The 15237-nt window shown below is 49.1% G+C and overlaps 1 protein-coding gene and 1 pseudogene across 1 annotated transcript in view; both read right to left on the bottom strand.

Moving 5' to 3' along the window:
- UTP4 (UTP4 small subunit processome component) overlaps window positions 1-15237 on the bottom strand; it is a 480982-nt gene that overhangs the window by 434498 nt on the left and 31247 nt on the right. The gene's annotated exons all lie outside the window — the stretch shown is intronic.
- LOC142255038 (nuclear factor of activated T-cells 5-like) lies at window positions 454-14727 on the bottom strand (annotated as a pseudogene).

Raw genomic sequence — 15237 nt, 5'->3', positions numbered from 1 at the left:
TGTTCAGAAGGGAGACTAGGTGAGCCATGATATCAGCTATTGTGAAAGGTGGATCCTTAGATATCACAGCTCACCTCCTCCCCCTCCTGTAATATGACTGATAATACCAATATACAGTAGATATCAGTCATTGTACAGGAAGGGGAGGAAGTGAGCTGTGATATCACCTATTGTGAATGGTGGATTCTGAGTTATACAGCCATGTGACTCTTCCAGTTCAGTGTGTTCATTTCACACTGTTAGGAATCGGCGAGCTCCAGCGCTTGCTCAAGATTCACCAGTGATGGACGACCCTTTTTAAAGTTAATTTTCTAATACATTCCCTTTAAGACGCCAGAATATAAATTGCAGTAGTCTGGGTGACCCCTGCTATAATCTTATAGACCCTCAATTAATGAGACTATTGTGTCCCTTTTTTACCCTGAGATGAATGAGGCGCAGCACGCAGACTGAAAACTTTCAATGTTTTTATTGATTTAAGCAGTTTACAGAAATATAATTGCAAAGAGTATACAAATGTCCCGATAGAAGCAAAATATCCTTTGTTTAATATTTAACACGTTATTACAAGATTGCTAAAAACAATAAAAATACCTCTGCCACTCGACAGAACGATCTGCTTGTAGCTGGTAGACAATAAACTGCTGCTCGTGACCCCCGGAGCCGTGCCCTGCACCGCTCTCTAATGGGAGGGGGATGGGGAGGCTCGGTAGGTCTCACTGGTACCCCCTTAAGTGACCCTCGGCTACTGCAGCTTCTCGGCAGGTCTCACTAGTACCCCCTTAAGTGACCCCCGGCTACTGCAGCTTCTCATCCTGTATTACACATCAAGAAAAAAAGACCACCAGGGGGCGATCAGCAACCATGGATATGTAATTGGCGGAAGCTTGCGACAGACACCAGGTTTGCTGCCTCACGTGTATAAACCGTGCAGTTCAGCGGTTAGCTATCGTGGCATGCTGGGAGTTGTGGTTTCACAACAGCTGGAAAGCCACGAGTAGCTGAACCCTGAACTATGAGACTTGCTCTGGGATGACCCCTCTAATTATTGAACGCTCGGATTATAGAGCAGATGTTAGTGTTCAGTCCGTAGTGTTTGATGCTTTGGTTATGAAACCGTCAGTAATAATTTTTATTTTTTTTGCAAATTCCTTCAAAAATTAAAACTCTAAAACGTATCAAGAAGAGAATGGGCTCAAAGGCGACTCCTGTTGTCGGCGAGTGCAGCTCTGGAGGGTGAAATTCAGCTGAGAAGTCAGCCATTCAGTTATAGCGCCACCATTGCCCATAGGCTGTTTGTGGTATTACAGTTGAGCCTTATATCAATGCAGTCAAGATGGAACAGCCAATGGGCTAGAAAAAAAAAGCTAATTACTTTTATGCAACCCCTTTAAGGCCAGGCCTGTGTACTGGTAAGTTCTCATTGGACAATGGGCAGCAATTCCTCATGAGCCGTTGCTAATACATCACTTCTGCAATCTTTGGGCAATCCTTAATTGTAACCTCAGGAGGTAGGAAAGTGATCAGTTATGTGACCATGTATGAGATCTATACTCTCAGCCTAATGAATAGGTCGGGAGTTTGAACCAAGGCCACACTCCACAATACTGAATTTCCAGTACAAGAGCCAATACACTGGTCTTGCTGGTCACTGTGCATATTCTGAAGCCCACCCTTGCCTCAGTCTGCTGTTTAGTATGTGCTGCCTCTTAAAGGGATCCTCCAGACCATCCTTACCCCCCTTTATATAAACTTGCACAGACACTATGTAACCTACAGATATAAATACCAAGCAAAGGTTACTTTTTTGGCTCTTTCTCTATGTCATTTAGGATCCGTCTACCATTAAAGGTTGTTTACAGGACACAAAAATATTTCGAAAAAAAAAGGTGGACTCCATTTGCACTGATTACAATGGAAATTCAATATAAAAGGTGATCATGTTGGATAGATTTTCTACCACTAAGTAACTTTAAGCTACTTGGGTGAAGGTTGTTAAATCACTAGTGGAAAAATAAGACTAAACAGACTTTGTACTTGTGGGAATGGATGCAAAAAAATGCTCCAACCAAAAATCATATTGACTGAGTATGTTGGATACATTTTCTAATTTATTAAACCTAAGTAACTTTAAGTCACTTGGGTGAAGGTTGTTAAATCAATAGTGGAAAAATCAGCATGAGGTTGCCAATTGCCCATAGAAAAATGCCTACAGAGCATTATAAAACATGCTCATGTGAATGAGGTCTAGGCTTTTATGTATTCGTCTTTACTGGGAATATCCTATAGAAGCTTCCCATCTTAATCCCGTAGTATAGGGTCATTGTCAGTTTGCAATCTGTGTTATACCTGAAGTTCAGCACCGCTGGCTCCTTGTATTGGGATGACAAGATGCATAGACCGTATTAATAAAGAAGACCCTAAATAAGACCCTCCCCCCCCCACAGACCTACCTGCCTCCCCATATACCCCAGTCCCTATTCCATATAAAGCAGCATTTCCAGTTCTTCCCGTCCCGCTACCAAAGGAGCTACAGAGACGAAGACGGACAAAATCTGCCACAAATGTGTGCAAAAAAGAATAATCTTCTGTATAGTATTTATATATAAACCTTTTCTCTTTATATACTTCTTATATATACTTCTGCTAGCGCACTTTGTTCAGTACATGTAGCAAAGAACTAGATACAAAATAGAGCTTTCAATAAAACGGGATGACAAAAAAAAAAAAATCAAAAACACACGTTAGATAAAAACCATTCAGAAAAACTCGAAACGACTGAAAACAGAAGAATTAAATGGGCCGTCGTTGGGCCTCGATGTGGAAAAAAAAAAAAAAAGTTCCCTTCATATTGGTAATAGACCTGCACTACTGAAAGTGTTAAAAAAATCAGGGGATGGGGCATTTTTTATTTTAAAAAGTGTCCGATCCCGAATGGATGTCTCCATGGAGGAGGATTAAAGAAGACGCATACAAAGAACACGAGCAACTAGAAATGGATTAGATACCAAAATATATCTACATGGCTCAATAAGGTAAAAGTGGCTGCATCTGGCGCCCAACGTGGGGCCAGCAAATAGATAGAAAAACAATGGCGCCCAACGTGGGACATCAGAAAACAGGATTAAGTGCAGCATTAATTGCCGAAAAGGTCAGAACCGTCACCGCCTCCAGCGAGGCTGGAAACCATTGTCCGTGGGCCCGTTCTGCAGAGCGCAGTCCTCAGCTGCCTCACACTATCACAGCTTTTTGGGAGGGAAAATAAATGGATCCTTCAGGGTCAAAAAAAAAAAAAAAAATAGGAAGAAAAAAAAAATATATAATATATATATATATATATATTATGTACATATTTATATATCATACATACACGCCTACATAAAACACACGGACATAAAAGGTGAAATAAGAAGTAAACATTACAACCACTGGAGAAAGCTTTAACCGCTGAGCTCCCCCTTGTGGGGGTCTCCGGGGGGGGGGGGGGGGGGGCAGGTTACGGCTTTCTGGAGTATGACATCATATTAGCTATGTAGTCTTGGTCGCTAAATACTGAAGAAAGATGAGTATGAGGTGGGGGGGGGGGGGGGCACAACACAAAAAAAAACAACCCAAAAAACAAAAACCGTTTCTACTTGGACCGTGAACGATAAACAAAAAAATCCAGTTTCGATATAATCGGATTGACGCTGCTCCGGCCGCATCTGGAAGGGAAAAGAAAAATGGTCAATGTGAGAAGAATAAAACGAGACGTTAGGAAATTTAAAGGAGGTGTCTGACTTTTTTTTTTTTATATATATAACAAACTTTATTGATTTTCGAAAAGTATAACAAGAAATAACAGTATCTATGTCAAATACAAGAGGGGGCGTCCGACTTCTAACATACAGCGGATATGATGTACTATTAATGGCTGATCAACTAGTAAGCCATCTACAAATCACTGATCGGTGGAGGTCTGACCACTGGAAACCCCACCGTGGGTATGGGGGGTCCCATGCACAACCACCTCATTGTATATAAAGAAGAGGGGACACGTCTATTACATTCACTCATAAAGGAGGATGGATTTGTGGACACCTCCATTGTGAAAAGGTGAGAAGTGTTATTGGCGGAATACTCATTTTAACCCCTTCTTGACGTAGAAAGTAAAGTACATATACATAGAGGGTGGGTTCTGGCATGGTTTTAACCAATGAGATGTGCCACTGCATGCCCCCCCATTGACACCATCTTAGTGGGTGGGCTTTGTAAGAAATTGTTATTTCTACTATATAATGCAATTCCAACACATGCGAGGAAACAAAGTCTCTTAGAGGGCTAAAAGAAGGGAATTTTGTTACTTACCGTAAATTCCTTTTCTTCTAGCTCCAATTGGGAGACCCAGACGATTGGGTGTATAGCTACTGCCTCCGGAGGCCACACAAAGCATTACACTAAAAAGTGTAAGGCCCCTCCCCTTCTGGGTATACACCCCCCGTGGGATCACGGGCTGCTCAGTTTTAGTGCAAAAGCAAGAAGGAGGAAAGCCAATAACTGGTTAAACAAATTCAATCCGAAGGAACATCGGAGAACTGAAACCATTCAACATGAACAACATGTGTACCCGAACAAACCAAAAATCCCGAAGGAAACAGGGGCGGGTGCTGGGTCTCCCAATTGGAGCTAGAAGAAAAGGAATTTACGGTAAGTAACAAAATTCCCTTCTTCTTCGGCGCTCCATTGGGAGACCCAGACGATTGGGACGTCCAAAAGCAGTCCCTGGGTGGGTAAATGAATACCTCAAGTTTGGACTGTAAAAACAGCCCTTCCCTACATGGAGGCAACCGCCGCCTGCAGGACTCATCTACTTAGGCTGGCATCCGCCTAAGCGTAGGCATGCACCTGAAAATGCTTGGTGCAGGTGTGGAGACTCGACCAGGTAGCCGCCTGGCACACCTGCTGAGCCTTAGCCTGGTGCCGTAATGCCCAGGACGCACCCACGGCTCTGGTAGAATGGGCCTTCAGCCCTGATGGAACCGGAAGCCCAGTAGAACGGTAGGCTTCAAGGATTGGTTCCTTGATCCATCAAGCCAGGGTGGATTTTGCAGCCTGCGACCCCTTGCGCTGACCAGTGACAAAGAGTGCATCCGAGCGGCGCAGGGACGCCGTGCGGGAAAAGTAGATTCTGGGTGCTCTACACCAGATCCAACAATGCAAAGCCATTACATATCGATGAAATGGATAAGGATAAAAGGAAGGTAAGGAGATATCCTGATTGTGATGAAAAAGGGATACCACCTTAGGGAGAAACTCTGGGATCGGGCGCAGCACTACCTTGTCTTGGTGAACACCAGGAAGGGAGCTTTGGATGACCGCGCTGCTAGTTCGGACACTCTCCGAAGAGACGTGACCGCTACCAGAAAGGCCACTTTCTGTGAAAGTCGAGAAAGTGAAACATCCCTCAGAGGCTCGAAGGGCGGCTCCTGGAGAGCAATTAATACCCTGTTCAGATCCCATGGGTCTAACGGCCTCTTGTACGGAGGGACAATGTGATAACCCCCCTGCAGGAACGTGCGTACCTGAGGAAGTCGTACTAGGCGCTTCTGAAAGAATACCGACAGCGCTGCGACTTGTCCTTTAAGGGAGCCGAGCGACAAACCTTTTCCCAAACCAGATTGCAGGAAGGGAGGAAAAAGGAGACAATGCAAATGGCCAGGGAGACACTCCCTGAGCAGAGCACCAAGATAAGAATAACTTCCACGTCTTGTGGTAGATCTTGGCAGACGTCGGCTTCCCAGCCCTTCTCATGGTGGCAATGACGTCTTGAGATAATCCTGAAGACGCTAGGATCTCGGACTCGATGGCCACACAGTCAGGTTCAGGGCCGTAGAATTCAGTGGAAAAAAACGGCTCTTGGGACAGTAAGTCTGGCCGGTCTGAGAGTGCCCACGGTTGGCCGACCGTGAGATGCCACAGATCCGGTACCACGACCTCCTCGGCCAGTCTGGGACGACGAGGATGGCGCGGCGGCAATCGGAGCTGAGCTTGCGTAGCACTCTGGGCAACAGTGCCAGAGGTGGAAACACATAGGGTAGCTGGAACTGCGACCAAACCTGAACTAAGGCGCCTGCCGCCAGAGCTCTTTGCTCGTGAGACCGCGCCATGAAAATCGGGACCTTGTTGTTGTGCCGAGACGCCAATAGGTCGACGTCCGGCATCCCCCAGCGGCTACAGATTTCCTGACACCCTTCTGGGTGCAGAGGCCATTCCCCTGCGTCCATGCCCTGGCGACTGAGGAAGTCTGCTTCCCAATTTTCTACGCCCGGGATGTGAACTGCGGATATGGTGGATGCTCTGTCTTCCACCCACATCAGAATCCGCCGGATTGCCTGGTAGGCTTGGCGATGCGTGTTCCGCCTTGGTGGGTGATGTATGCCACCGCTGTGGAATTGTCCGACTGAATTCGGATCTGTTTTCCTTCCAGCCACTGCTGGAAGGCTTGCAGGGCAAGATACACTGCCCATATTTCCAGAACATTGATCTGAAGGATGGACTCCTCTGAAGAGAGTCCTTGACCGTCTGAGAAGGGAGACGTTCCTGTCTAGGGACGTCGACTCCCCAACCCATTGGCAAGGCATGTCCCATTGAAGTGGACGCAGATGAAACTGCGCGAAAGTGACTGCCTCTACATGAGGCGTCTTAAGGGGTGTGACTGGCCTTGAAGGAGAGACTGCACCCCCGTCTGGAGTGAACGCTGCTTGTCCAGCGGAAGCTTCACTATCGCTGAGGGAGTGTGAAACTCCATGCCCAGATATGTCAGCGATTGGGTCGGTGCCCGATTTAACCTTGAAAAGTTGATGATCCACCCGAAACTCTGGAGAGTCTCCAGCGCCACGTTCAGGCTGTGTTGGCATGCCTCTTGAGAGGGTGCCTTGACAAGTGGATCGTCCCAGTAAGGATCACAGAGTGACCCTGAGAGTGCAGGACTGCTCCCACTGCTGCCCTGAACTTGGTGAAAACCCGTAGGGCTGTCGCCAGACCGAAGGGCAGGGCTACGAACTGAAGATGCTCGTCTTCAATAACGAAACGTGTCAAACGCTGGTGCTCTGGAGCAATCGGCACGTGGAGATAAGCATCCTGATGTCTATTGATGCTAGGAAATCTCCTTGAGACATTGAGGCAATGACGGAGCGGAAGGTTTCATCCAGAACCGCCTGGCCTTCACGTGCTTGGTGAGCAGTTTTAGGTCCAGAACGGAACGGAAGAGCCATCCTTTTTTGGCACCCCAATCAGATTGGAGGAAAAACCGTGTCTTGTTCCTGAAGAGGAACAGGGATTACCACTCCTTCTGCCTGCAGAAGAGCATCGGCTCGGGGGGGGGGTGGGAAAGTTCTGAAGAATCGAGCCGGAGGACGAGAACAGAACTCAATCCTGTACACGTGAGACACAATGTCTCTCACCCACCGGTCTGTGACCTGTGGCAGCTAAATGTCGCCAAGCGGGAAAGTCTGCCACCAACCGCGGATGCGGAGAGAGAGAGCTGAAAGTCATGAGGAGACCGCCTTGGTAGCGGTTCCTCCGGCTGCCTTCCTTGGGCGTGATTGAGCCCGGCCGGAATCTGAGCCCCTCTGAGCCTTTTGAGCCCTTTTGGACGAGGACAATTGGGACCTGCCCGAGCCTGGGAAGGACCGAAACCTCGACTGTCCCTCCAGGACAGCATTAATAGAGTAAGTCGCAATGCAGACATTGCGAGGTTAAGGACACCACCTGCGGCACAGATGTACATGTGCTCAAGACCAGCTGCGTAAGACCAGCTGAAATAGCTTAGAGTGCCCATACGGCTGCGAATGCCGGAGCAACCGACACGCTGTTAGCTTCACAGACAGATTTCAACCAGAGGTCCATCTGTCTGTCAATGGCATCTTTAAGTGAAGTCCCATCTCCACTGCAACTATGGATCTAGCCGCAAGCCTGGAGATTGGGGGGGAAAGGGATAACGTGTATCCTTAATACGTTTGGAGAAACGCTTATCTGGTAAGCGTGGTGTTTCTGAACTGCTTCTCTGAAGTCAGCGTGGCCAGAAAAGTACTCAATGTACGCTTGAGATACTGAAATGGGATTTCTCCTGCTGGGAAGCTGACTCCTCCACTGGGGGAGCTGAGGGAGCAATATCCAACATTCCATTGATGGACGCTATAAGATCATTCACTATGGCGTCACCATCCGGTGTATCCGGAGTGAGAGCGGTGTCAGGATCAAAGCCCTGATCAGCTACGTCTGCCTCATCATACAGAGAGTCCTCCTGCTGGGACCCAGACCAGTGATGAAGCCGAGAGCCGCACCCAGCGAGCTAGCTTAGACTGTCTGGGACTGTCGTCCGTGTCAGAGCCTTTACCCTGGAATGCCTGGGACCCCCCCGGAGCACTGATTATGTTCCAAATGAGGGTGGCCAGGGAGCATTGATCAAGATTGCCCATGGCCTGTCTGGACTGCAAAGTCTCTATCCCATGACAATCTATCAGCCGAAACTGCAACACCGTCCCTGTCCCTGGACAGGGTTCACAGGTGGTTCCTTTGGCCACCTCTAGTAGAGACCCCGGCTGACCAAGTGCTACAGGGGAGCATTGCACACAATGGGGGTCAGTGGAACCTGCCGGTGGAACAGTATCACATGCAGGAAAAGCAGCATAGAAAGCCTGTGTTGCTTTTTTTTTTTTTTGCTGCTGTATTCTAGCCATCTAGGAGAATATAGCCAAGAATAGCGACCGTACAGTGCAATGTATAGCATACAAGCATAAGTACAAATGAACACTTCAGCACATGCAATACAAGCAGCACAGAAAGCCTGTGCCTTGGCACCCTTGCTTTTTTGCTGCTGTTGTCCAGCCATCTAGGAGAATATAGCCAAGAGTAGCGACCGTACAGTGCAATGTATAACATACAAGCATAAGTACAAATGAACACTTCAGCACATGCAATACAAGCAGCCTATAAAGCTTGTGCCTTGGCACCCTTGCTTTTTTGCTGCTGTTGTCCAGCCATCTAGGAGAATATAGCCAAGAGTAGCGACCGTACAGTGCAATGTATAACATACAAGCATAAGTACAAATGAACACTTCAGCACATGCAATACAAGCAGCCTATAAAGCCTGTGCCTTGGCACCCTTGCTTTTTTGCTGCTGTTGTCCAGCCATCTAGGAGGGCATATAGCCAAGAGTAGCGACCGTACAGTGCAATGTATAGCATACAAGCATAAGTACAAATGAACACTTCAGCACATGCAATACAAGCAGCCTATAAAGCCTGTGCCTTGGCGCCCATGCTTTTTTGCTGCTGTTGTCCAGCCCTCTAGGAGAATATAGCCAAGAGTAGCGACCGTACAGTGCAATGTATAACATACAAGCATAAGTACAAATGAACACTTCAGCACATGCAATACAAGCAGCATAGAAAGCCTGTGCCTTAGCATCGTTGCTTTTTTGCTGCTGTTATCTCGCCATCTAGGAGGGCATATAGCCAAAAATAGCGACCTACAGTGCAGTGTATAGCATACAAGCATAAAATATAAATGGACACTTCGGTATTTAGTGGGGTCAGCACTTCAGGTGCTGCTTACCGCCCGCCTATAACGCGGGTGTGTGGTCGCCAGAGCCCTGTGACTGGTTGCCCAGAGCATTCTCCGTTCCCCAGCTCGGACTGCGTGCAGGAATGGCTGCCGGCGTCCTTCTCCAGCTCGTGTGACGAGGGGCGGGCCGTGGGCGTGCCCCAGAGAAGAGCGGGAAACTGGCGTCCCACTGTGTCCAGTGAAGGGGGCTGGAGAATGCAAAGCAGACTCCAGCCCTCGGCGCTGACTTTCTGTACAGCGTCCCGCCCCTCTCCTGACTGGCAGGGCTGGGGGCGGGAACGAAACGAAAACTAGGCCGCAAAGCCGGGGACTCGAGTAATAAGCGCGGCCGTCCTTGTGCACGGCCAGCGCGGAAGTCCCCGGCGCACCACAAGTCCCAGCCGCGCCACAGTGCAAAAAACACCCAGCAGCGGCCGGCGCGACAGTTCCCAATACATAAATTCACTCAGCTAAGCTGCAGTGAATAATAGCACGAGCGCTCCGCGCTGTTGCCCCCCGGCGCACTAACACTCCCAGCAATGCTGGTGTGTGTGGTGCGCGCTTGCCCGGGGACACAGAGTACCTTAATGTAGCAGGGCCCTGTCCCTGACGATACTCAGCTCCATATCCAGCAGGTTCCCTGGGTCTGTGGATGGAGCCCGGTCTCAGTGCCTGGAGACCTGTAAGATCCCACTTCACCAGAGCCCTCAGGGGGGATGGGGAAGGAAAGCAGCATGTGGGCTCCAGCCTCCGTACCCGCAATGGGTACCTCAACCTTAACAAACACCCGACAAAGGTGGGGTGAGAAGGGAGCATGCTGGGGGCCCCATATGGGCCCACTTTTCTTCCAACCGACATAGTCAGCAGCTGCTGCTGACTAAAAACAGTGGAGCTTATGCATGGATGTCTGACCTCCTTCGCACAAAGCTTGAAAACTGAGCAGCCCGTGATCCCACGGGGGGTGTATACCCAGAAGGGGGAGGGGCCTTACACTTTTTAGTGTAGTGCTTTGTGTGGCCTCCGGAGGCAGTAGCTATACACCCAATCGTCTGGGTCTCCAATGGAGCGCCGAAGGAAAAAAAAAAAATAGTTATAAAATATTTAAAAAGAGAAGAAAAATGTTAAAAGTACCCCCTTCTCAATAAAATGTAAAACACTACACAAAAACGCAGTGCAGCCCTCCTGCAGCTGACGGGGACTGTGTATATGCAGAGAGGTTTTGGTTGTAAACTCATTAATTTAGGGGGCCTGATCTAGGGTCTAATAAATTTTGGGTCACGATCTGAATTAGTTTAGGGGTTTGGCTGGGTCTGGACAGTCATCGGGAGAAGTCATTATGAAGGGTGGGCAGGGAAAGAAAGGAGAGATGATAGAGAGAGATGATAGAGAAAGAGAGAAGGAAGTAATGAGAGCAAGGAAAAAAGAAAGAGCAAGAAATACATATAAAAAGAAAGAAAGATATAACAGAAAGAAAGCAAGCAAGAAAGAAAAAATACAATGGAAAGAAATAAGAGCAAAAAAGAAAGAAAGAAAAATTAAAATGAAAAGACGAGAAAAAAATACAAAAAGAAAAACAAAAAGAAAAAGCAAGAAAGAAAAAGATAAAAATAAAATTAAAAGAAAAAAATAAGAAAAAAAGAAAAAGAAAAAAAAAGAGAAAAAGAATTAATTAAAAAAAGAAGAAAAAAAAAGAAAAAGAAAGACAAAAAAAGAAAAAAGACTAAAGAAAGAAAGGAAAGAAAAGAAAGAAAGCAAAAGAAAAAAGAAAAAGAAAGAAAGAAAAAAGCACAGCGTTTGTAGAACTGGTAATTAACCACTAGGATGTCTCAGCACAGCAGCATTACTGTGTTATACTGGTAGCGTTCGCTGGCCCTGACTTTGGGGTTGGTCCCAGTGCCCATACGTGCTGGTGGACGCACTTAGCCCTGCAGAACTCGCAGCTCAGGAAGATGGATGGCGGATCTCAGATCACTTACCGCTTAGAAAGAGCTGGACATGTTGTTCCCCTGGTTGTGCAGAGACACCAGTAAGTCGCTGATCTTCTCCATGTTCTGATCTGCTGTCATTGAGGAGTTTCTCATTCATTTGCTGGGATAGGAGCGTCGTCTCACCGTCTGCCCGTCACCTTGGGATTGGCCCTGATTGAGCTAGCGCCATCATCTGGTCATGGTAACGATCCTGCTCCGGGAGACATCAGCTGACTGCAGTCTGTACGGAGAATACAGAAGATTAGTCATTTCTTTATCAATGCTACAATATGTATCCCCCATAGCCATCATTACTAAACTGTGACACCCCAGTAATTGGCACGAAAAAGGGGTATTTACCACCAAAATATTTCTATCAGGGCCCCTTCAAAATGACTATATAGAAAGGAGTCCATAGCAGAGCAAGCTGTGCAGAGACTGAACCAGCAGGGGATGCAGACACTAACAATAGCAGTGCAAGCTGTGCAGAGACTGAACCAGCAGGGGATGCAGACACTAACAATAGCAATGCAAGCCGTGCAGAGACTGAACCAGCAGGGGATGCAGACACTAACAATAGCAGTGCAAGCTGTGCAGAGACTGAACCAGCAGGGGATGCAGACACTAATAATAGCAGTGCAAGCTGTGCAGAGACTGAACCAGCAGGGGATGCAGACACTAACAATAGCAGTGCAAGCTGTGCAGAGACTGAACCAGCAAGGGATGCTGACACTAATAATATAGAAATTATTTGCAAATTTACGTTATCAGGTCGCAACTTACTGTTCTGGATTCCAAATAGGAACATCCCAGTGGCCTGCGGTGATGACGCTGATGCCCCCTGCATCTGACCCATGGCTCCCGCCGCTGCGCTGTGAAACATGGCGGCCGTCTGTTGCGGAGGAGGAGTGGTCCCCTGGATGGACTGAGAGTACATGCTGCTCTGCTGCAGCTCCGCCTGGCCCATACTGTTCTGCAGGGCAGACATGGACGCTGGGGTCATGTATAGCGCCACCTGCTGCTCTGGAGATGTGGGTGAGGCTTGTACGAGCTGGAGCTGCGGGGAGCTATGAAACATGGGTGACGGCTGCTGCTCATGCTGAGAGGTGACCGGGCTCTGCGCCTGGAAGTCCATGTTCTGCGCATGAAATAAGGCTTGGTTCTGCTGATCCTGGGTAGTCATCGGCTCCTGGCTCTGATTGAACAGCATGCTTTGCTGCTGCTCTTGTGCCGCCATATTGGCCATGGAGCTTTGTGCGCTAAAGAGGATGTTCTGAGTCTGCTCGTGAGGAGAAGGACTGCCCTGCATGCCGACCATGGAGTGAGTGGCCTGAAAAATGGCCGCCTGTTGGTTCTGTGCTTGGAACAGGTTCTGCGGTGGCGGCTGCTGCTGCTCCTGGGCCATCGCCGAGCTCTGAATGTGGGACAACTGGGCTTGTTGCTGAAAGGCCGCCTGCTGCTCCGGGCCGGTCGCCCCCTGGAGCTGCGGGAGCGAGCTCTGGCTGGAGAAGAACGACAGCGGCTTCTCTTGAGGCACTTGGCTGCTCTGTAGAGAGCTCATAGCGTACATATTCGTGGCCATATTCGTGGCCGACTGCTCGGGAGGAGACGTGATCGAGTCTTGAGGATGGAAAAGAGCAGCCTGCATCTGGTCTTGAGAAGACGAGGCGCTCTGATGCTGCCCGAGGGACCCTGAAGGGTGAAAGAGACTTCCTTGGGTGTCTTGGGCCAAAGTTTGGGTATCTTGCATGGTATTCTGGGAGTGGAACAGCGGAGCGTGCGGGTGCGGAGGCTGCTGGAGAAAGTTACCTTGCTGGAGGCCCATCATGTCCCCAGCTTGTTGGAACAGTCCGGTCCCTTGCTGCTGACCGCCAGTTGTCTGGACCCCGAGCATGTCTTCGGTGGGCGAGAAAAGGTTGACTTGACCCTGCCCGTCCCCGCTGTGCTGCATCTGGACGATGGACTGAAAGACGCTGCTCTGCATCTGCTCGCTCTGGCTCGGAGAATTATCATTGTCCGGCGCCCCGGAAGACTGGAAGAGGTTGGAGCTGGGGGCAGAGACTTGCTGCTGCCCAGTGCTCCCATCGTTCCCAGTGACTCCCTGTGTGGAGAACATATCGCACTGCATCTGCATCTCTTCGCTGGCGGTGAGGCCGCCCATAAGGTGGGGACTCTGCTGGTACACGGGGGACTGGATGCTTCCGGCACCGGGACTCTGCGTCTGGTACATGTCCGATTGCATTGGCCCCGAAGCCTGGTGGATACTTTGCTGCATTTCCATCACTATGGATGCATTGGTCTCCATGGCTTGCTGCTGACTAGTCAGGGAGTTCTCGGCCTGCTGAAGAAGACTTTCAGGCCTCCCGGAGAGGACGTTCTCAGGCCGGCTGTGCACCGAGTCCGGGGACGAGAACATGCTTTGATTGGGAGCATTCTGCATGGAACCAATGAGCTGGAACAGCCCAGACTTGATCTGCTCTTCTACCTGCTGCTCGTTGTCACCACCACCTTGGCTAGAGAACAGGACGCAGGATAACTGCTGTTGGGCCTCCAGAACTTGCTGGACCAGGTCCACGTCTGTGCCAGTGCCGCTCACCCCGGACTGGAACTGGTGGATGGTGTTCTGCATCTGGGTGCTCGTTGGGGAGAACAAGCTGGTGGAGATCTGCTCCTGCATCGCGGGCTGCTGAGCCTGCTGCGTCGCTTCCGCCATCTGAGTCAGGGCGACCATCGTCCGATCTGACTGCAGGGCGTCTCGGCTCTGGGACTCCATGGCCTGAAACGCCGTCGTCTGCTGCATGATGGCGCCGTCGCTCTGGCTGGGAGGCGACGTCTGGAAAGTGCTGGGCTGAGCAATGTCTTGAGTCTGGAGGGTGGACAGCGGCTCGGGGCTGAAGACTTGCACCTGAATCGGGGCCTGCTGCTCGTTCTCAGGGGGGAGGTGGGTCATGGTAGAAGGGAAAGGCGCATTGCCGGGCGAGCTCTCCAGGTTCTGCTGGGCCGATACCACAATCTTGGACGCCTGTAAGTGCAAAAAAAGAAAACCAATTACTCAAACTTTTTCCAAATAACATCCAAGATGGTTTAGTGCTCAAAATGTCCATGTGTTTCGGAAACCGTAACGGTCAACATCTTACAAGGCCGTGACCGACCGTCTGCAGATCGTTCCACCATCGACCTGCTTCTATGTAACGTGTATAACCATGTGATAGAAGAAGAGTATAAGAAGGTGGAAATGTCACCACTAGGGGGCACTGCAGGACTACCATTGTTATATGCAATATGTGACCTGCTGCCTCGGGGTAGATCCATAGAGGTGGTCATGGTTTACTCTGTGAACAGTATAAAGGGGCTGTCCCGTGCACATTCGATAGATGGACAAATACACGGGACAGAAATATAAATGGAACACTTTGCTTTTTGCTCCCATTTTTCATGAATTCAAAGATCTAAGACTTTTTCTATCTGCACAAAAGGCCCAAGTCTCTCAAATGTTGTTCACAGATTTGTATAAATCTGTGTCAGTGATCCCTTCTCCATTGCCGAGATAATCCATCCACCTCACAGGTGCGGCATATCAAGATGCTGATTAGGCTTTTATTGTGGCATGCCTAAGGCACCACCTGTGCGATAATCAGGGGCCCCCCCGCGCGACATTAATCAGGGCCCCCCCCGCGCGACATT

Source organism: Anomaloglossus baeobatrachus, chromosome 10 (assembly GCF_048569485.1).
Source record: "Anomaloglossus baeobatrachus isolate aAnoBae1 chromosome 10, aAnoBae1.hap1, whole genome shotgun sequence".
NCBI lineage: Eukaryota > Metazoa > Chordata > Amphibia > Anura > Aromobatidae > Anomaloglossus > Anomaloglossus baeobatrachus.
The sequence above is the reverse complement of the archived record's forward strand: the minus strand, read 5'-3'. Positions and strand labels throughout refer to the sequence as shown.